The sequence below is a fragment of the Callithrix jacchus genome, chromosome 1, assembly GCF_049354715.1.
Source record: "Callithrix jacchus isolate 240 chromosome 1, calJac240_pri, whole genome shotgun sequence".
Taxonomy (NCBI): domain Eukaryota; kingdom Metazoa; phylum Chordata; class Mammalia; order Primates; family Cebidae; genus Callithrix; species Callithrix jacchus.
Genome location: NC_133502.1, coordinates 215,167,665 through 215,190,980, shown reverse-complemented (window position 1 = coordinate 215,190,980; position 23,316 = coordinate 215,167,665). Strand labels below are relative to the sequence as shown.

The following is a 23,316-nucleotide window of genomic DNA, read 5'->3' as shown; positions in this document are numbered from 1 at the left end:
AGAAAATAATTTGGAAGGAATTAAAATGAAGACATAACACCAGAACTTATGGGAAGCAATAAATGCAGTACTTAGAAGGAAATTTCTATTAATAAGAGATCTCGGTCACAGTGGCTCATGCCTGTAATCCCAGGGACTTGCAAGGCTGAGGCAGGAGAATCACCTGACCCCAGGAGTTGGAAGCTGCAGAGAGCTGTGATCACACCATTGCACTCCAGTCTGGGCAACAGAGTGAGACGCTCAAAAACTTGCTCCGGACATTTACATTAGCATACAGTTGGGCAAAATCATCTAACACAAAGCTTATTTAAAATGTTGAATATCTCGTGCAATTTATTGAATACTGAAAGGGAAACACAGAATTGCTGTATAATTACTCAAAGTATTGTTTCCATTGAATTGGTACTGCTTTTGCATCATTGTGAAGTTGAAAAATCTTAAGTCAATTCGTTGTAAGTCAGGGACCATTTCTACCAAGAATTTAGAGACCTGATACAGACTCTCAATTTTGTTTGTTAAAACTATTCTTATTTCATTTTAATTCTTGAAATTTTTCTTGGCAGTTGTTTTCTTCAAGATGATTCCTTGCACGGTCTTCTTTCTCTCACTGCTGTGGAAAATCAATCTAATTGTCGCTGCTTTGAAGGGCATCCCCTCCATACACACTTTGACAATATTTTTATTTTATTTTGTAACTTCACTATGATATATTAGATGATGGTTTCTTTTTATTTATCTTGTTTGGGATTTACTGGGCTCTCAAATCTGTGGATAAGTGGTCAGGTTGGTGAAACTCACAGTGTTAACTTTTCTGTCATTTCCTCTGCCTAGTTTTCCCACTTCTCTCTTTCTGGGGCTTTAAGCAAATATATTAGACCTCCTTACTGTATCCCACGTATCTCTTACCCTTTCTTCAGTATTTTCTATTTTCTCCAAGCTGCCTTCTGGATAATTTCTTCTGCATTGACTTTCACTTCATTAATTCTCTCCTTGGCTGTGTCCAGTCTGCCACTAATAGTCCATCGAATTTGAAATTTGGAGTATCTGTAATATCCCAGCGAGTTAGAAGCAATGCGCCACATACTGAGTTTCAAATTAAGAGGCCTTTTAATTAGCTGGTGACCAAGAAACAGCTAAGGCTCAAAGTTCTCTCGGCCCCAAGGAGGGGGCTTGATTTCCCTTTATACCTTGATTTAGGTAGGGGAGGGGGAGCCTTGCTGAAGTGGAATTTTACAGAAGCAGAATAAGCAAGTTAGCTAGTAACCAGCAGGGAGGAGCTTCCCAGGATTGTTGGTTACTAAGCGTATTTCCAAACATCACTAACGGGGGTTTAAAGAGAGTTATACACAATAGCAGGTGTGCCTGCCAAGCAGGATGCAGTTACATTGGTTATATGGTAGGATAAGCAACAGAGTCAGCATGACATAAGCACAGCATCCGTGTGGTCCAGTGATGCACCCAAAGGGGCCGTGGTAGGGAGGGGGAAGCTAGGTTGAAGTTTACAGCTAAGATGGAATCAGTGATGCTAGCCCAGGGTAGGTTATTTCATATCCTGTTTTCATTTTTAGGAATCCCGTTTGGCTCTTTTTCAAGTCTATTTTTTTCACATTTTAGTTTCATGCTCCCTGAAAATACTTTTGTCATTTGTTTCATTTAACATGATAAGCATAATTTTATTTATTTATTTATTTATTTGAGACAGGGTCTTGCTCTGTTGCCCAGGCTGGAGTGTGGTGGCATGAACATGACCTCCTGGGCTTCCACCTTAGCCTCCCAAGTTGCTGGGACTATACCACGCCCAGCTAATTTTAAAATTTATTTTGTAGGATGGGGTCTTGCCATGTTGCTCAGGCTGTTCTCAAACTCCCAAGCTCAAACAACCCACCAGCCCTGGCCTCCCAAAGTGTCAGGATTACAGACATGAGCTACCATGCCCAGTCCATAATTGTTTTTTAAAGTAGGCTTGATAATTCCAGTTTGTGAAGCCTGTGCAGCTCTATTTCTCATTTGTGCTTTTTCTTGGCTTTTTTACACATCATATTCTTTTTTTTTTTTTTTTAATTGGATTTTAGGTTTTGGGGTACATGAGCAGAGCATGCAAGACAGTTGCATAGGTACACACATGGCAGTGTGCTTTGCTTTCCTTCTCCCCTTCACCCACATTTGGCATTTCTCCCCAGGCTATCCCTCCCCACCTCCCCCTCACATCATATTCTTTTACGTGTCTAATAATCTTTGATGTTTTGCTATTATCCTGGAGGAATATTTGTGTGGGTTCCCTGAGGCCTGGGTAGGAGCTTCCCTTCTCTTGTTCCGCTAGACTCTTAGGGGCACCAGATCATAACTCTAGCCAAGTTAGAGTTTCAGGAGTCCTTGGCCCAGCGATGCTGTAAGTGCCCTAGATGCCAGTCCACCTGAGGGCTGTCCCATGGCCACATTCTCCCAAAGGCAGCTTATTTTCTTTTTTGAGCTTCAGTTTCATTCCTTAGTCTCAAGACTGCCCCCTCTGCATTCCCAGTAGTGTGTGTGTCTGTGTGTGTGTGTGTGTGTGTACGCGCGCATACGGTGTGCGTGATAAAATCTGTATTTTTGTATTTATCCTGCTGCCTCAGACCCAATATGGGCAGTGTCTTCCATCAAGACAGGTGGGTCCTGGGTTCTGATCTCTGTCATTCTGGCCTGAGAGCCGTGGAACAGCCACGGTCCAGTGTAATAGAAAACATCCTTGGTGCACAAATGGCTTGTGCTCTCATACAGTCTCCCTCCCTCTCTGAGTTCAGCTTGTTTCTAGTCTCAATGTTCTTAGCAGTTGTGTGGGGACAGCCAGCTACAATGGCTACTCTGATCCCTGTCCCCTTGCTTCTAACACACAGAATACTGATGGGTGTTGTTTGTTTAATCCAGATTTTTAGATGTTTTCAGTGGTTGGGTCAGTCCTACCCTGCCTGTCATTACTGGAAATGAACACCTTGATTCCCTTTGTAATCAAAGAACCATTTACAGTTGAGAGTTTTTCATTTCTTTTATCTTTTTTTTTTTACATTCTCAAAACAGGTGACATTTCTTTTTTCTTTAAGTCAGACACAAAATATCTCAGGCATGTAGAAAAATACAAAAGAATTTAATACACGGGTGTATTCACCGTTCAGATTGAACAGATGTTAACATTTTACCGTATCTGCTTCAAAATTTTTTTCTTTTTCTTTTTTTGAGACAGAGTCTCGCTCTGTCACCCACGTTGGAGTGTAGTGGCATGATCTCAGCTCACTGCAAGCGCCACCTTCTGATTTTAAGCAACTCTCCTGCCTCAGCTTCCTGAGTAGCTGGGATTATAGGTGCCCGCCACCACACCCGGCTAATTTTTGTATTTTTAGTAGAGACAGGATTTCTGCCATGTTGGCCAGGCTGGTCTTGAACTCCTGACCTCAGGTGATCTGCCCACCTGGGCCTCCCAAAGTGCTGGGATTACAGGCCTGAGCCACCGGGCCTGGCCCCCTTTATGTTTTTATGAGGTGCATGATTTGATATTATTTCATGATTTTAAAATTTATACTGTGCATACCTGTTATTCACCATTTTTTTAATAGAATACCTAAAACTGGGTAATTTATAAAAAATGAAATCCATTTTTTACTATTCTGGACGCTGGGAAGTTCAGGGTGAAGGGGCTGCATGCATCTGGTGAGGCCCTTCTTGCCAATGGGGACTCTGCAGAGTCCCAAAGGAGGTCAGGGCATCGTGTGGTGAGGAAGCTGAGTGTGCTAGCTCAAGTCTCTCTTCCCCTTGTATTCACCATTTTTACATATCTTTTGAGCTTTATCATAGTTGATATATTTAGGTCCTCTTTATCATTTTAATAGTAGTAGTAGGCTATTCTGTTGATTGCTTTTTAGGTGTTCATTCCCCTATACCACTGATGTGGGCCAAACACTTAGTAAATATCAGCTGTTATTGATGGACATTTAGAAACAATTGTTTCTATTTGTTTTTATAAACAGTGGTTCCTGAACTATCCTTATCCATGTCTTTGTGCCCACATGCAGGAGAGGTTTTCTAGCATAGGCTCCTCGGTGGGACCTGCTGGGTCCCAGGACAGATATCCAAACTCCACAAGGTATTACCAAATTACTTCCCCTAATGGCTGTTCCGGTTTATATTCCCAGCAGCAGTATGAGTTTCTTTTTCTGAAAATCCTCACTGGCATATGACATTACCAGACTTCTTTTGAAATCTTCAGTACATAAACACATATGGAGGGCTGAGCATGGTGGCTTACATCTGTAATCCCAGCATTTTGGAAGGCAGAGGCAGGCAGATCTTTTGAGCCCTGGGGTTCGAGACCAACTTAGGCAACACAGACCTCTACAAAAAATACAAAAATTAGCTGGGTGTGGTGGCGCATGCCTGTAGTCCCAGCTACTTGGGAGGCTGAGGTGGGAGGATCACCTGAGCCTGGGGAGGTGGAGGCTGCAGTGAGCTGAGATTGTGCCAAGGCACTCCAGCCTGGGTGACAGAGAGGGATCCTGTCTTGAAAAGAAAAGAAAGAAGAACAGAAAAGAAAAAGACATGGGGAGTAAGATAAGGAGCTTCTGTATACCCTCTGTCCAGCTGCAGACAAAACTGCAAGTACGAATGAAGCCCCTTCTGCCCTCCCTGACTTTGTTTTCCTCCTTTGCCCTCACAGAGGAATGTAATCCCGGCTTTCACCGTGTTTTTCTTATTCCCAGGCAGATTCTCGTATTCTGTATTATTACACATGTGTCATCCATAAGTAGTTTAAGTTGCCTTTTTTAAACTACGTAACTTAAAAGGTTGCCAGTGTTGTAAGTTGTGTAGTTTAAAATAAGTACCTAAACTTTCTGCCAGTGGTAACACACCCTGCCCAACGTTCTGTTGATTTTTTTCTTTTTTTTTTTTTCCAGTTGGAATCATTTTTAATATTTAAATACAAAAAGTGAGCACTAACTTCTGGTTTTTTAAACCCATACACCCAGGTCTAACAGCCAAAATGTGCAGAGAAAATCAGCCCCTGCCCTGTCTTCCATAGTCCCCATTCTGTGGCTGAAGCTGCAGCCTCCCTCCTCTTATACATAGGAATTCATAGTGGCCACTTTACACTACAGGTGTAATGTATTTTGTCTGTTTCACATTGTGTGCATGTCCCTCCCCAACAGCTCTATTCTTTTAAAAAAAAAAAAAAAAGTAGTCGTTAATAGTCAGGGGCACATCCCTCCCAATGGCATCGGTTCCTACCCCACAAGGGGAAAGTGAGATCTTCCAGTTAGGAGCAATTTGGTGAAAGGAGTGGAGTGGCCAGAGCTGGAATAACCGTCTGCATGGCTGCACTCTGGTATCAGAGTGAAGACAGAAGCAAGTCAGGATAGCATGGAGGACACCGCTGCAAGCTGAGTCTTTCCATGAGACAATGTGGGGAGAATTCTCTCCACCAGGTTTAGATAGATCAATGTGCCAAAGTTTAAAAAAAAAATCCAAATAATCAGCAGTTCAAACACTACTGAATTTCAAACTTCTCCCACCAAGACAGCTCAAAGAGCAGTAACAATCTAAATCTTTCCAGGAAGTGAAGGTGGAGTCCCTGGCATTCCTCCTGAGAGCCCTGTGTTAGGCCCTAGACGTATCTGCCGCTGCTCCATTTGCAACTTCTCAGTTTCAAAGACAACGGGAAGAACCAGGATCATAAAGGAAGTGGTCCCAATCCACAAGGCTGCCCTGGAAAACCTGTACATTTTTTGAGCCACAAAGAGGGAGAGATCAAAAGTGGCTCCCGCCGCGGACGGTACCCTCTCCCGAAACATCTCCGTCAGGCCCCATAGTCTCTCCGACAGGGTCTCATCTAGCTCCTCGTCGTCGTCCTCCTCCAGCTCCTCCTCAGTCTTCTCCGCGTCGCCTTTCGGAAGCAATTCGTCCGGGGACTGAGGTTCCCCTGCACCGGCAGCAGCGACGGCGGCAGCCATGGCTGTAGGGTACACCGGAAGCCGATTTCTTTTCTTTTACACTGAACTTGAGCTCTTGAGGTTTATCTATGCCGATGATGACAATGACAGTAATGATGTCTTCAGACACTTACATGGTGCTTGGTATGCCAGGCACTCCTCATCACAGCTGCTAATTGCGGTCCATCACATAAGTGCACCGCAGTTTATGTATTTTTAAAGCTTTGCCATCACTAGTAATGAGAGCTGCAGCAGGTGTTTTCTTGTACACATCCCTGCGGAAGCATTCGGGTGCATACGCAGCAGTAGAGTTGCTGGGTTATGTGGAACCCGCATCTTCATCTACCAACTCTGGGCAAATGGTTTCCCCAAGTGTTTGTATGACCATGTCAAGAGTATGTACAAGGGTCTGTTACTCCACATTTCCCCCCAGACTTTTTTTTTTTTTTTTTTGAGTTGGAGTCTGGCTCTGTCACCCAGGCTAAAGTGCAGTGGCATAATCTCGGTTCACCGCAACCTCCGCCTGCTGGGTTCAAGCAATTCTCCCACCTCAGCCTCCTGAGTAGCTGGGATTACAGGTGCCTGCCACCACGCCAGGCCTATTTTTGTTTTTTCAGTGGGGACGGGGTTTCACTATATTGTCCAGGCTGGTATGGAACTCCTGACGTCAAGTGATTTACCAGCCTTGGCCTCCCAAAATGCTGGGATTACTGGTGTGAGCCACTGTGCCCAGCCTCCCTGCAAACTTGATTGTGTTCAATTTAAGTTTTTACTTTCTATTGAGTGTGAAAGGGGACCTCATCATTGTCATTTGCATTTCCTTGATTACCAATGAGGTTGATTTTCATGGCCTTTTGTTCCCTTTTCTGTCAGTTGCTCCCTTATATTGCCCCCAATTTTTCTACTGGAGTTTTTGGCCTTTTTCTTATGATATATACATACATATTTATATACTATATATTATTTATGTATTATATATATATTTTAAATATATATTATTGTATACATATATGGATTATTATGTGTACATATATATGATATGTATGTATACTTTTTTTAAAGTTTTTTTTTAATAGAGACGAGGTCTCATTATGTTGGCCAGGTTGGTCTTGAGTTCCTGGCCATAAGCAGTCCTCCAGTCTGGGCCTCCCAAAGCGCTAGATTATAGGTAGGAGCCACCACGCCTGGCTTTTATTCCTTATAGTCTGTCTTTATACGTTTTGGAAATGCATCCTTAGTCAGTTATATGAATTGTGAATGTCTCCTGCTCTATAGGCTGATTTTTCTCCCAGCAATGGTGACTTTGGTTGTAACAAAGTTTTAATTTTTTTAATATAATCAAATTTACTAATCCTTCCCTTATGGTTGATGTGTTTTGCCTGTTCAAATCTTTCTTATCCTTGAGCGCATAAGAATATTCTATTTTTGAGAGTCGCCTACTGTGGACACAAGAAGGAAGCCCGACAGGAGAATCCTGGGCAGAAAAGCACCATCAGTCTTAATGCCGCTGCTCTGGCCCTGGGAACTAACAACCTGGACGTCCACTCAAGAGACCTAATCTGAAAGTTGGTAATTTCAAAGACGACAGGAGGATAAATTTACAATGACGGGAAGAAACCAGCGTAAAAAAGCTGAGAATACTCAAAGTCAGAATGTCTCTCCCTCTAAAGATGATCACAGTTCCACATCAACAATGGAACAAGGCTTGATGGAGAACAAGCGCCTCCTGATGACAGAATCACTCTTCAAGGAATGGATAATAACAAACTTCGGTGAGTTAAAAGAACATGTTGTAGCCCAACGTAAAGAAACTAGGAACTTTGAAAAAAGGTTTGATGAAATCCTATTGAGAATAGACAACTTAGAGAGGAGTATGAGTGAATTAATGGAACTGAAGAATACAATACAGGAACTCCGAGAAGTATGCACAGGTTTAAACACTCGAATTGTTCAAGCAGAAGAAGGTATATCAGAAGTCAGAGTCCAACTTAATGAAATAAAACGTGAAGAAAAGATTAGAGAAAAAAGGATAAAAAGGAATGAGCAAAGTCTCCAAGAAATGTGGGACTATGGGAAAAGACCAAATTTACGTTTGATAGGTGTACCTGAATGTGATGGAGAGAATGAATCCAAGCTGGAAAATACCCTTCAGGATATTATTCAGGAAAATTTTCCTAAACTAGCAAAGCAGGTCAACATTCAACCCCAGGTAATACAGAGAACACCACAAAGATATTCCTCAAGAAGAGCAACCCCAAGGCACATAATCGTTAGATTCACCAGGGTTGAAACGAAGGAGAGGATACTAAGGGCAGCCAGAGAGAAAGGTCAGATTACCCACAAAGGCAAACCTATCAGACTTACAGCAGATCTCTCGGCAGAAACTCTACAGGCCAGAAGAGAGTGGGGGCCAATATTCAACATCCTCAAAGAACAGAACCTTCAGCCCAGAATTTCATATCCAGCCAAACTAAGCTTCACAACTGAAGGAAAAATAAAATCTTTTATGAACAAGCAAGAACTCAGAGATTTTATTACCACCAGGCCTGCTTTACAAGAGCTTCTGAAAGAAGCATTACACATAGAAAGAAACAACCAGTATTAGCCTTTCTAAAAATACACCAAAAAGTAAAGAGCACCAACATAAAGAAGAATTTACACCAACGAATGGATAAAACAGCCAGTCAACATCAAATGGCAGTAACCCTAAATTTAAATTGACTGAATTCCCAACCAAAAGACACAGCCAAAACCCAACGGCATGTTACATCCAGACCTGTTTCACATGCAAGGATACCAAAGACTCAAAACGAAGGGATGGAGAAAGATTTACCAACCAAATGGAGAGCAAAAATAAATAATAAATAAATAACAAGCAGGAGTTGCAATTCTTGTATCGGATAAAATAGATTTTAAAGCAACAAAGATATAGTGGTAAAAGGATCAATGCAATAACAAGAGCTAACGATCCTAACACCCAGATAGGAGACTTAGATTCAGTGAGACAGAAAATTAATAAGGATATCAAGGACTCGAACTCAGATCCGGAACAAGTAAACTTAATAAATATTCATAGAGCTCTCCACTTCAAATACACAAAATATACATTCTTGTCAATACCACATCACACCTACCCATTAGTTTAAATGAAACATTGATTGGCCATTATTAATACCCAATTTTTTTCAAAATAAAGCAATATTTCCATTTACTCTCCCTCTTTCTCTTCCTCTTTCTTCCTCTCCTTTACTTATTTTTTTTTTCTTTCCTTCTCTCAAAAAAAAAGAAATCAACTTGTAAACCTCTAGATCCAGGTCGGCAATGTCTCTTTCATTGCTTGATTTCCTTCCTTTCCCTCCCTCCCTCCCTCCCCGCTTCCTCCCTCCCTTCCTTTCTGCCTTCCTCCCCCCCCCAAAAAAAAGAATATTCTATTTTTGTTCTTTTCTTCTATTTGAAGTTTTGCTACTTTTCTTGTCTTTCTCTTTCCTTTGATTTCAATTTTTGCTTCTAGGTCTTTAATCCACCTAGGATTTATTTTTGTGAATGATATTAGGAAGCAGTTCAATTTTTTTTCATATAGAAAACTGTGTCAAGCCGCATTTATTAAATTCTTTTCCTTTTGTAATAACAGCTATTGTATACTGTGTTTTCTTTCCTTCCTTTCTTCCTTTCCTTCCTTTCCTTTCTCACTCTGTCACCCAGGCTGGAGTGCAATGGCACCATCTCGGCTCACCGCAACCTCTGCCTCCTGGGTTCAGGCAATTCTCCTGCCTCAGCCTCCTGAGTAGCTGGGATTACAGGCACCTGCCATCATGCCCAACTAATTTTTGTATTTTTAGTAGAGATGGGGTTTCACCATGTTGGCCAGGCTGATCTTGAACTCCTGATCTCAAGTGATCCGCTCGCCTTGGCCTCCGAAAGTGCTGGGATTATAGGCTTGAGCCACCGCACCTGGCCTTACATTGTTTTCATATATGCATGAGTTTGTTTGCTGCTCTCTCTTCAAATTTTATTTTTTAGTTGACATAATAATTGTACATATTTATGGGGCACAGAGTGATGTTTTGATATTTATAATGTACAGTGATCAAATCAGGGTAATTAACACATTCATTATCTCAAACATTGATCATTTCCTTGTGTTGGGAACATTCAGTATTCTCCTTCTAGCTGTTTGAGACTGTAACATCTTACTATTAGCTACAGTGTGCTACATTGGCATAGAACCCTGGAGTTTCTTCCTCCTGTCTAGTTGCTAGTTGTAATTTTGATTCCCGCTGCTCCCCTGTGCTCTCTATGCTCTCTATGCTCCTTCACCGTGTATCTATCTCAGTATCCATAGCTTAAATTTAGTAGCTTCATGGTAAGTTTTGATAACTGGCAAAGGAAGTCTCACATTGTTTGAAATGTTCTTAGTTGTGCTTGACTTTTTGCTCTTTCACACACATTTTGCAATTCATTTAAAAGTTCCTCAGTAAACCCTGTTGAGATTTTATGTGACACTGCACTTCATGTTAATATTTAATATTCGTTTTGAGAGAATTCGCATCTAAATGGGAGGTTTTCTCCGTTTGTGTTATTAAATAAGTGTTGTAATTTTCAACAAAGATTTTGTGCCTCTTTTGTTTGATACATTCCTAGGTACCTTAGATGCTTTGTAGTTCTTTAAAAACGACAGTTTCTGGCTGGGCCCGGTGGCTCACACTTAGAATCCCAGCACTTTGGGAGGCCAAGGCGGGTGGATCACGAGGTCAAGAGATCGAGACCATCCTAGTCAGCAAGGTGAAACCCCGTCTCTACTAAAAGTACAAAAGTGAGCTGGGCATGGTGGCGCGTGCCTGTCATCCCAGCTACACAGGAGGCTGAGGCAGGAGAATTGCTTGAACCCAGGAGGCGGAGGTTGCGGTGAGCCGAGATCGTGCCATTGCACTCCAGTCTGGGTAACAACAGTGAAACTCTGTCTCAAAAAACAAAAACAAAATGACAGTTTCTGCCTGTCCCAGCACTTTGGGAGGCCGAGGTGGGCAGATCAAGAGTTTGAGACCAGCCTGGCCAACATGATGGAACCCTGTCTCTACAAAAAATACAGAAATTAACTGGGCATCGTGGCACATGCTTATAGTCCCAGCTACTCAGGAGGCTGCGGAAGGAGGATTGCTTGAACCTGGGAGGTGGAGGTTGCAGTAAGCCAGGATCGTGCCATTGCACTCCAGCCTGGGCAAGAGAGTGAGACTCCATCTCAAAAAATACATAAATAAATAAATTTTTAAAAGACAGTTTCTAGCCATTTGTTGTGAGCATATAGGCACACAATTGATACTTTCCTATCCATCTTACATGCTACAGCCTAATTAAATTCTTTCCTACCTATGTCTCATCTTTGATCTTTCATTTTTTTTTGTTGGAGTCTTCTGCAAATAATGACAGTTTTGTTTCTCCGTCCCCAACATAGTGTCTGTGTGTGTGTGTTTGTGTTGTCTAACAGCATTGGTCAGGAATGGGTAGAGTGGTACGATTCAGGGATGTTCAAAAATATTATTTAGTCCTAAATGATAGTTGCTGAGTTTTTCTTTGACCCTCATTGAAGTTTATTTTTCAAGTTTCCAATTGCATGGACATGTCGGACTTATTTTCTATTAATGATTTCTATTTTTATTAAATTGGATTTGAGAAATTGTTCTTTATGATATCAATTTTTGGTATTTGTTGAGTTTGATATTATAGCTTAGTGTATGGCCAATTTTTGAAATGTTCTTGGAAAAATTATATATTCTTCAACTTCGATGTGCGTTTGCCAGTTACCCCTTGTAATTCTGTCCATTTTTGGTTTATGTTTTGAGATTATGTTGTTAAGTTGAAAACAGGTTCAGAGCTTTTATACTTTTGTGGGAAATGTTCCTTTTATTATAGCCTCTTATTTCTGATAATACTTTCTGTCGTTCCCAGTTTTTTTCTTCTAAAAATAAAATAACTATACAAGCTTTCTTTTGTTCATATTTGTCTGGTAAGATAGAAATAGGTAAATCTATATCTCCCCCCACCCCCTGCTTCCTTCAGTTTCAGTCTTTCTAGATAGTTCCACTTTGGGTGTGTTTCTTTCAATGGTATATAGATTAATTTTTCTTGTCTTATCTAGTCTGTGATTCTCTGTTTTTTGTGGACACTTTGTTTCCAATCATTGTGACCATAGATACTGTATAACATTGTACTTTCTTTTTTCTTTTTTTGAGACGGAGTTTTGTTCTTGTTACCCAGGCTGGAGTGCAATGGCACGATCTCGGCTCACTGCAACCTCCACCTCCTGGGTTCAAGGAATTCTCCTGCCTCAGCCTCCCGAGTAGCTGGGATTAGAGGCGTGTGCCACCTTGCCCAGCTAATTTTTGTATTTTTAGTAGAGACGGGGTTTCACCATGTTGACCAGGATGGCCTCGATCTCTTGACCTCATTATCCACCCACCTTGGCCTCCCAAAGTGCTGGGATTCTAAGTGTGAGCCACCACGCCCAGCCAACATTGTACTTTCTAATTTTCATTTTGTTATTTGATTTAAAAAGACTCTTCTTGTTTTCTGTTTTGATTGAGTTTTCATTATACCCACTTCTCATCTACCCTGTCCCACTGGGTAGAAGTTTGTAAAATGTGCATATTTAACTTTCACTTTTGACTTATCTGAAATTAATTAGTATCTTTACTGTAGTCTTTGATAATGCCAAGCATTTAAAATGCTTTAATCCAAACACCTGTTAGGACTTATATGTCATTTTATGTATTATATGTCATTCCCCCCCCCTTGCCCTGCTCAGAGTAAGAATTGTATGTTATTATTATCCATTATTTTACTTCCAACTCATTTTTATATTCAGATTCATTACAATTTGCTATTGTTTTAATACCATCAGTACTTATTTAGATTTGTCTACATAGTTACCCATTATTATTCACCATTGTTTCTTACATTTCTCTCTTTTCAGTGTTTCTGAAATAAATACTGTAGAATTTCTTTCAGTGAGAATCTTTACAATGGTATTCTTTTAATCTTCTTAAGAAAAATAAACTCTTCTCTTTCTTGTTCTTTTATTGACATTGAGCTGGGAAGGGAATTCTAGGTGGGTTCTTCTCTGAGCATGCAAATCTAGTTACTTTTTTTTTTTTTTTAAGAGCGATTACATTGTGCCACAGCTAGTTAGTGGAGAGTCTGAGGCTCAGAGCCAGGCCTACCTGAAACAAGAGCCCAGGTTCTCAGCCAAACTCTTTGTATTTGTATTCATCAAATAAGACACCATCTGAACAATAGCAAAGCCTACAGTGTATCTACATCATGACAACACATGGGCAAAGTTTAAAATGCAATATTCACCAAATTGACCAGGATGAATATCGCATTTCAAACTTTGCCCATAAAAAATTAGCTGGGCATGGTGGTGCGTGCCTGTAATCCCAGCTACTCAGGAGGCTGAGGCAGGAGAATTGCCTGAACCCAGGAGGCAGAGGTTGCGGTGAGCCGAGATCGTGCCATTGCACTCCAGCCTGGGTAACAAGAGCGAAACTCCGTCTCAAAAAAAAAAAAAAAAAAATGCAATATTCATTTTGGTTCAGCTTTTTGCACACTTCTCACATGCTAAGCAAGTCAGGAGGAAGGGATACAAAAGAATATTGTTGGCTGGGCACGGTGACTCACTCCTGTAATCCCAGCACTTTGAGAAGCCAAGGCAGCTGGATCAGTTGAGGTCAGAAGTTTGAGACCGGCCTGGCCAAGAAGGAGAACGCTGTCTCTACTAAAAATTCAAAAAATTAGCTGGCTTAGTGGTGGGCACCTGTAATTCCAGCTAGTTGGGAGGCTGAGGCAGGAGGATTACTTGAGACCGGGAGGCAGAGGTTGCAGTGAGCTGAGATCACGCCAGTGCACCTCCATCATCCTGTGGGCAACACAGAGAGACTCCATCTCAAAAAAAAAAAAAAAAGAAAGAAATTTTTCCTTGAGAAGAGAACTGTAATCCTGTTAGGAAAGTGGGCAGTATCCAGCCAGCATTTGTTCCATTACACTCGAGTCTTGGGCTCTGGGCTGGAGTTCTGGATCTCAGGATGCTTGGAAATAGAAAACACAGAAGGCTCCCTTTGAGTCGTGAATACACATGTGTATCGCTTGCCCTCTAGAGTACACACATAAACTTTCAATCCCGGCTGGGGTTCCCCTTGAAAGCAAGCCTGAGTTAAGGGTTTGCACATAGCTAGTTTATTTTGGTAAGTGCGTGGTTGCAGAGACTCTCGGAGAGTGTAACAGGAAATCCAAAAAGTGGATTCTCTTCGAAAGGAGGAAAGCCAATCAGAAGGTGCATTCTCTAGTTGGTTGCTGCTGTGGACACCGGTGCTCTGTGTGAATCAACTTTCTTCAGAGAAACAGAACCGTGTGTGTGTGAGGGGTGGGGGAGGTAAATAACTGGCTTGTGAGATTATGGGGCTGGCAAGTTCACAATTTGCAGTTTTGGCTGCAGGCTGGAGACCTAGGGGAGCTGCGGGTGCAGTGGAAGCCCGAAGGCACTGTGCTGAATGCCCTCTCCTTCTTGCTCTGGAAGGCTGCGTGGTATTAGTCAGAGTTCTGAGAGCAAGAGCCAATAGGATATACATGCGAGAGGGGGTTTATCAGGGGAACTGGCCCACAGGGTGTCGGAGGTGAAGTCCCACGGTAGGCTGTCTGCAACCTGGAGAACCAGGGAAGAAGCGGGTAGCGTGGCTTAGTCCACGTGTGAAAGCATCCAAGAAAGCTGATGGTGTGTCCCTCAGTCTAAGACCGGAAGGCCTTGTGGGGGTGAGGCCACTAGCGAAAGTTCTAGAGTCCAAAAGCTGGAGAATCTGGAGTCCCAATATCCAGGGGCAGGAGAAGCAGGGTGTCCCAGCTCTGGAAGAAGGAGAGTGAAAATTCGCCCTTCCTCTGCCTTTTTGATCCATCTGGGCCCCAAGCTGATTGGTTGGTGCCCATCCTTATTGAGGGTGGATCTTCCCCACCCGTATATGTCCACCAACTCACCTGCCAGTCTCCTTGGCAACACCCTCTTAGACACACCCAGAAAGAATCCTTTGCCAGCTATTTAGGTATCACTTAATCCAGTCAAATTGACAAACAAAATTAACATGCATGTGGTGGCGCATGCCTGTAATCCCAGCTACTTGGGAGGCTGGGGCAGGAGAATCACTTGAACCTGGGAGGCAGAGGTTGTGGTGAGCCAAGATCGTGCCATTGCACTTCAGCCTGGGCAACAAGAGCAAAACTCCGTCACTCTTTTTGTTCTATGTGGGCCTTCAACTGATTGAGGCCCACTCAGATTTTGGTGAGAAATCTACTTTACCTAAAGTTCACCAGTTTAAAAATAAATCTCACCCAAAAACACCCTCTAAGCTGACGGATAAAATTAACCATCACAGACTTGATCCTCTGTAGACTCTCTAGGAATGTGCAGAATATGCCTAAGACTGGGCCACCTAGTGACAGAGAAGGAAGCAGTTTACCCATTGGCACCATCTCCGAGTGGAGAGTTACCTGTGGGATGTTAACTCACTTCCTGCAGAGGCATGAATACTGTGCAGGTCCCCACAGGTGTCTCACACAGCAGTGTCAGGGTAACCCTGGGATGGAATACCAGGGGGCATACAGAGCAGCTGTGTGGCCAGGAGCATCAGGTCATACCCACAGGAAAGGTGGGATGAGAGGGTATAAGGCTGGGCATAAGGGAGAGCTAGTTTCTTTCAGATGCCTCATTTTTTCCTTAAAACCCTGCTTCTCGGCTCATGCTTGTAATCCCAGTACTTTGGGAGGCCGAGGCAGGCGGATCACCTGAGATCGGGAGGTTGAGACCAGCCTGACCAACATGGAGAAAACCCGTCTCTACTAAAAATGCAAAAATAGCCAGGTGTGGTGGCGCATGCCTGTAATCCCAGCTACTTGGGAGGCTGGGGCAGGAGAATCACTTGAACCTGGGAGACAGAGGTTGTGGTGAGCCAAGATCGTGCCATTGCACTTCAGCCTGGGCAACAAGAGCAAAACTCCGTCTCAAAACAAAAGAAAACAAAAAAAATCTACTTCTCTTTTTCTACCAGAGAATTTTAGAGTTACTGTTTTTCTTTCCCACTCATGGGAGGAAAGCTTAATTACATTTCTGTTATTTGCACGGCAGACATCATCAGTATCTTCTCTCTGTCTCTTAGCATGAATGACCCCTATCTGTCCGTTCCCTTCTCTGTGTCCATCTCTCTGTCCTGCAGCCCTGTTCCTCATGCTATATAGGCACTGTTCGTTCCCTTCTCTGTGTCCATCTCTCTGTCCTGCAGCCCTGATCCTCACGCTATACAGGCACTGTCCTTTCCCTTCTCTGTGTCCATCTCTCTGTCCTGCAGCCCTGTTCCTCATGCTATACAGGCACTGTCCTTTCCCTTCTCTGTGTCCATCTCTCTGTCCTGCAGCCCTGATCCTCACGCTATACAGGCACTGTCCGTTCCCTTCTCTGTGTCCATCTCTCTGTCCTGCAGCCCTGATCCTTACGCTATACAGGCACTGTCCGTTCCCTTCTCTGTGTCCATCTCTCTGTCCTGCAGCCCTGATCCTTACGCTATACAGGCACTGTCCGTTCCCTTCTCTGTGTCCATCTCTCTGTCCTGCAGCTCTGTTCCTCACGCTATACAGGCACTGTCCTTTCCCTTCTCTGTGTCCATCTCTCTGTCCTGCAGCCCTGTTCCTCACGCTATACAGGCACTGTCCGTTCCCTTCTCTGTGTCCATCTCTCTGTCCTGCAGCCCTGTTCCTCACGCTATACAGGCACTGTCCGTTCCCTTCTCTGTGTCCATCTCTCTGTCCTGCAGCTCTGTTCCTCACACTACAGCCACACCTCATTTTTTTGTGCTTTGCTTTATTACACTTCACAGATACTGCATTTTTTTCCCCGCAAATTGAAGGTTTATGGCAACCCCATGTTGAGCAAGTCTATCAATGCCTTTTTTTCCAACAGCATGTGCTCACTTTGTGTTTGTGTCACATTTGGTAATTCTCATATTTCAGACTTTTTCATTATGACTCATTATGATTTTATCCATTATGATGATCTGTGACTGATTTTTTTTTTCTTTTTTTGAGATAGAGTTTCGCTCTTCTCACCCAGGCTGGAGTGCAATTGTGCAATCTTGGCTCACTGCCACCTTTGCCTCCCAGATTCAAGTGATTCTCCTGCCTCAGCCTTCCAAGGAGCTGGGACTACGGGGGTGCACCACTACGCCCGGCTAATTTTGCATTTTTAGTAGAGATGGGTTTCACCATTTTGGCCAGTCTGGTCTCGAACTCCTGACCTCAAGTGATCCACCTGCCTCAGCCTCCCAAAGTGCTGAGATTACAGGCATAAGCCACCACGCGTATCTTTGACCTTTGTTTTATAATTGTTTTGGGCTGCCATGAACCACACCCATAGAAGACGGTGAACTTAATCGATAAATGTGTGTGTTGTGAGTGCTTCTCCAAACCCTGTTGCTCTGTCTCTCTCCATCTCCTTGGGCCTCCCTCTTCCCTGAGACACAACAATATGGAAATCAGGCCAATTAATAACTTTACAATGGCCTTTAGGTGTTTCAATGAAAGGAAGAGTTGCACATCTGACTTTAAATCAAAAGCTAGAAATGATTATGCTCGGTGAGGAAGGCATGTTAAAAGCTGAGACAGGACAAAAGCTCCGCCTCCCTTGCCAAACAGACAAGCTGTGAATAATACAAAGGAAAAATTCTTTTTTTTTTTTTTTTTTTTTTTTTTTTGAGACGGAGTTTCGCTCTTGTTACCCGGGCTGGAGTCCAATGGCGTGATCTCGGCTCACCGCAACCTCCGCCTCCTGGGTTCAGGCAATTCTCCTGCCTCAGCCTCCCAAGTAGCTGGGATTACAGGCACGTGCCACCATGCCCAGCTAATTTTTGTATTTTTAGTAGAGACGGGATTTCACCATGTTGACCAGGTTGGTCTCGATCTCTAGACCTCGTGATCCACCCGCCTCGGCCTCCCAAAGTGCTGGGATTACAGGCTTGAGCCACCGCGCCCGGCCAAAGGAAAAATTCTTAAAGGAAATTAAAAGGCCGCTCTTTTGAACACATGAATAAGAAAGTAGAACAGCCTTACTTCTGATAGGGAGAAAGTTTGAGTGGTCTGAGTAGAAGATCCATCAGTCCAGCTATAGCATTCCCAAGGCAAAGCCTAATCCAGAGCAAGGAGCTAACTTTTCAATTCCGTGAAGGCTGAGAGAGACGAGGAAGCTACGGAAGAAAAGCTGGAAGCTAGCAGCGGTTGGTCCATGGGGTTTAAGGAAAGAGGCCTTCTCCGTAACAAAAGTGCAGGGTGCTGCAGGAGCTGCAGCAAGTCATCCAGAAGAGCTAGCTGAGACCTCTGCCGCAGGTGGCGGCACTAAACAGTCGATCTTCTTTCTTTTTCTTTTTCTTTCTTTTTTTTTTTTCAGACAGGGTCTCACTCTATTGCCCAGGCTGAAGTACAGTGGCATGATCACATTTCACTGCAGCCTTGGCCTCCTGGGCTCAAGTGAGCCTCCCATTTCAGCCTCCCAAGTAGCTGGGACGAAAGGTATGTACCACCACACCAGACTAATTTTTATTTTTATTTTTTTGTAGGAAAAAGGTCTCACTATATTACCCTGGATGGTCTCAAACTCCTAGACTCAAGTGATCCTCTTGAGCAGGTAGCCCCTGCTGCTGTGTCGTTCCCCTGTTGGCTAGGGTTGGACCTCACAGTCTAAGCTAATTCCAACTGGCCATTTTAAAGGGAGCAGGAGTATGAGCCAGAGTGGTGGGGTGAGCAGTTAGGCAGGAAGGACAGTTACAGAACAGGGAACTAAAGGTGACTCAGGTCAGAGCACGTGATCAGGGCGAGTCAGGACAGAGCAGATATCCAGGGGAACAGATGTGAGTTACTGATTAGAACTGGTGGATCAGGCTGGAGCAGATGACCAGGGGAACAGTATGAGACATTGGACCCAGCCCAATAGATTGTCAGTGTATATGAAACAACCTTATTCTGCAAGAATAGACTATCTATTAATAGGACTTTCATAGCTAGAAAGATAAGTCAATGTTTGGCTTTGAACCGTTGTTATGTGTAAATTTTTGGTGCCACAAAAGAAGTAGCACTCAAATATACATTTTCTCAGCAAGGCAATTTACTTCTATAGATGGGTGTGTCTCACAGATGGAGCAATGGCAAGCACACACCTGAATAAGAGACGGGAAGGGGTTCTTATCCCTGACACAGGTAGCCCCTGCTGCTGTGTCGTTCCCCTGTTGGCTAGGGTTGGACCACACAGTCTAAGCTAATTCCAATTGGCCATTTTAAAGGGAGCAGGAGTATGGGCCAGAGTGGTGGGGTGAGCAGTTAGGCAGATAGGACAGTTACAGAACAGGTATCTAAAGGTGACTCAGGTCAGAGCAGGGACTGGGATGAGTCAGGATGGAGCAGATGACCAGGGGAACAGATGTGAACTGATTAGAACTGGTGGAAAAGGTTGTTTACTGAAACTACAAGAAAGTTAAACTTTAAAATGGAGGACAAAGAACTGAACATACTGACATGCTGATTCTCGTTTTTTGTTGTTGTTGTTGTTTTTTGAGACAGAGTCTCACTCTGTCCCCCAGGCTAGAGTGCAATGGCATGATCTCGGCTCACTGCAACCTCCACCTCCTAGGTTTAAGCAATTCTCTGTCTCAGCCTCCGGAGTAGCTGGGATTATAGGCGCCCACGACCATGCCCAGTTACTCTTTGTACTTTTAGTAGAGACGGAGTTTCAGTATCTCGGCCAGGCTGGCTGTGACCTCCTGACCTCATGATCCACCTGCATCAGCCTCCCAAAGTGCTGAGATTACAGGTGTAAGCCACTGCACCCGACCTTGACATACTGATTCTTTGAGGAGAAATTTAGAATTTATTGTATCCGGTAACTAACTGATGGCTTGTACAGGGAGCCGTTCTCCTCTGGGCAGTCTCGGGTCCTCTCTTGTGTGCAGATGTGTCCTGCTTCATTGTGGCAGCCTCAGGGGTAAGGAATCAAGACCCACAAATTCAGACTCTCAACAATGTGGGAGAAAAAGGCCTACAAATACCATGGTGATCAGGCAACTCTGCACAGACCAAGGAAAAGATGCTGGGAGCTGGTATTTCCTTGGCAGGGACCAAGGGGATGTGGGGGGAAGTGGAGGGGTAAAGTATTCCTTGGCTGGAACATATCAAGGCAAGAAAAGTTACGGGGTCAATGAACTATTCCTTGGAGTGGCTTGAAGTGTTAGAAAGAGGGGAGGCATCTCCATTAGGAGGGACCGAACTTCACACCAACCTCCAGTAATAGAGGACGTGAGAAATTTCCAGTAGGGGAAATTGGGTCTCATCCCAAAAGGCGAGAAATTTTTGGTAAGGGAAATTGAACCTCACCCCAAAACCATCAAGATGGGAAGTACCCCAAGTAAGGTAAGAGATAAAAGAAGAAAGCTAGCAACAATTTTCCCCTCATAGTCCCCTAGGCCTAATGTTAAATATGAAAATAATAATCATAATAAAAGGACCTATACATTTCATAGAAAGGCTCAAAGGGCAAATGAGAATATATGCAGGATGTTAAAGCTTCATTTTGTAACTAATAATTGGCCAGATACTGTCAGGAAGTTACAAATAATAGAGAACTGAAGAGACAGACCTATGTGTAAAAAGAGACGAAGAGAAGCGAGCGGAAGGCAAAAGGTCTGCTGTCCGCCGTGCAGCAGAGTACCCAGGGGCCGGAGCCTGTGAAGAACCTGGACCCCACGCTGCAGGCACTGTAAAGGGTACCATGCAGCAAAGTACCCAGGGGCCGGAGCCTGTGAAGAACCTGGACCCCACGCTGCAGGCACTATAAAGGGTACCATGCGGCAAAGTACCCAGGGGCCGGAACCTGTGAAGAACCTAGACCCCACGCTGCAGGCACTGTAAAGGGTACCATGTGGCAAAGTACCCAGGGGCCGGAGCCTGTGAAGAACCTGGACCCCACGCTGCAGGCACTGTAAAGGGTGCCATGCAGCAAAGTACCCAGGGGCCGGAACCCGTGAAGAACCTGGACCCCACGCTGCAGGCACTGTAAAGGGTACAAAAGAGTAAGCAGAGAGGCAGAGAGAGAGAGAGGGAGTCAGAGAGAAAAAGAGGGAGACAGTCAGAGAGAGAAAGAGAGGGACAGAGGCAGAGAGGGAGTCAGAGAGAAAAAGAGGGAGACAGAGAGAGAGAGGGACAGAGAGGGAGAGAGGGAATCAGAGAGAAAAAGAGGGAGACAGAGAGAGAAAGAAGGACAGAGAGAGTCAGAGATAGAGACAGAGAGAGAAAGAGGGACAGAGAGAGAGAGTCAGAGAGAGAGAGAGACAGTCAGAAAGAGAGGGACAGAGAGGGAGGGAGTCAGAGAGAAAAAGGGAGACAGAGAAAGAGAGGGACAGAGGCAGAGAGAGAGAGACAGAGAGAGAAAGAGAGGGACAGAGGGAGGGAGACAGAGAGGGACAGAGAGGCAGAGAGGGAGTCAGAGAGAGAGACAGAGACAGAGAGAAAGAGAGGGACAGAGAGAGAGGCAGAGAGAAAGAGGGACAGAGGCAGAGAGGGAGTCAGAGAAAAAGAGGGAGACAGAGAGAGAGGGACAGAGAGGAAGAGAGGGAATCAGAGAGAAAAAGAGGGAGACAGAGAGAGAGAGGGACAGAGAGGCAGAGAGGCAGTCAGAGAGAAAAAGAGGGAGACAGAGAGAGAGAAAAAGAGGCAGAGAGGGAGTCAGAGAGAAAAAGAGGGAGACAGAGAGAGAAAAAGACGCAGAGAGGGAGTCAGAGAGAAAAAGAGGGAGACAGAGAGAGAGAGGGACAGAGAGAGGCAGAGAGAGAGGGTCAGAGAGAGAGACAGACAGTCAGAGAGAGAAAGAGAGGGACAGAGAGAGAGAGGCAGAGAGAAAGAGAGGGACAGAGGCAGAGAGAGAGTCAGAGAGAAAAAGGGAGACGGTCAGAGAGAGAGAGAGGGACAGAGAGGCAGAGAGAGAGACAGGGAGGCAAAGTGGGGGAGAGGTAAAGAGAGGGGGAAGCAGAGAGAGAAAGAAAGCCAGAGGCAAAGGGAGAGAAAAGGGACAAAACAAATGTTTCAAATTAAAAATAGGTCACTTCAAAAGAGAATGTCCCAAATGGGAACAAGAATAAAAGTTGTATATGAAAGGAAATCAACTAATATTAAAATTCTGTTCATTCTAGAGGCAGGAATAAACCTATTAGAGAGACACTTAATGCTAAAATTTGGCTTAGGCCTCTGTATTCATCAGGGAAAATTCCTCCCCTCCCTAAACTTGCTCACCACTGCAGACAGGGAGCACATCCATCCCGAGGTATGGTAAAAAAAAACAAACAACAAAAAGAAATGAGAACTGAGGAAATGGCAAATGCCTTCAATTCATGCTAAATTTAAAGCCCCTAGGAAAATAATACAAAGAAGACAGTACACGATTCCTTTAAAAGCCAAGATACATTTGAAACCTAGAATTAATAATTAAGTCTTCTCCGCGATGGGCTTCTTGAACCCTGTGTCTGTCTCCCTATAACACTCCAATACTGTCTAAACTGTATTACCCTAAGTTCCAATCTTGTGGCCTTAGGCAGTCTAATCCACAGACATAACGAAAGTTTGCTTTGGGAAAAAACAAAAAAAGAGTTCTCATCTTGACAATAAGAAAAAAAAAGGTGGGTGAGAACTTATATAAATAAGAATCTTACATGGTAAATTCTTGACCTAAGGTAAATTAGCTGGTTATTTAAAGGGATGTTTACAAGTCAGAAAGTTAAGGCATGTCAGAGATTGAAAGTCGTGAAAAATGTTACACAAGAGAATTTATCCACGAAATGTATAATTTAAAAGTAATTAGGCTTCCTAAATGTACAACTATCGAAGAAGCAGTTTATGTGCAAGATGTGTAAGGAAAGCAGAATATACTCTTGGTAAAAGGATTATAAGGAGGCATAAGAATGTAAATTTTTGCCTACATTAAAAGGTTGAGGGAGGCCGAGGCAGGTGGATCACAAGGTCAAGAGATCGAGACCATCCTGGTCAACATGGTGAAACCCCGTCTCTACTAAAAATACAAAAAATTAGCTGGGCATGGTGGCGCGTGCCTGTAATCCCAGCTACTCAGGAGGCTGAGGCAGGAGAATTGCCTGAACCCAGGAGGCGGAGGTTGTGGTGAGCCGAGATCGCGCCATCGCACTCCAGCCTGGGTAACGAGCGAAACTCTGTCTAAAAAAAAAAAAAAAAAAAAGATTAAAAAAATTGTTTTAAAGGTTTAAACGAGTTTTGAAATGTT

The 23,316-nt window shown here is 43.7% G+C and overlaps 1 pseudogene across 1 annotated transcript; it reads right to left on the bottom strand.

The window, feature by feature from the left end:
• Nucleotides 1-5,142: 5,142 nt before the first annotated feature.
• Nucleotides 5,143-5,981, bottom strand: LOC103787756 (mitochondrial import receptor subunit TOM22 homolog pseudogene; annotated as a pseudogene). The gene has a single exon (XR_013524228.1). The product of XR_013524228.1 is annotated as a mitochondrial import receptor subunit TOM22 homolog pseudogene (transcript).
• Nucleotides 5,982-23,316: the final 17,335 nt, after the last annotated feature.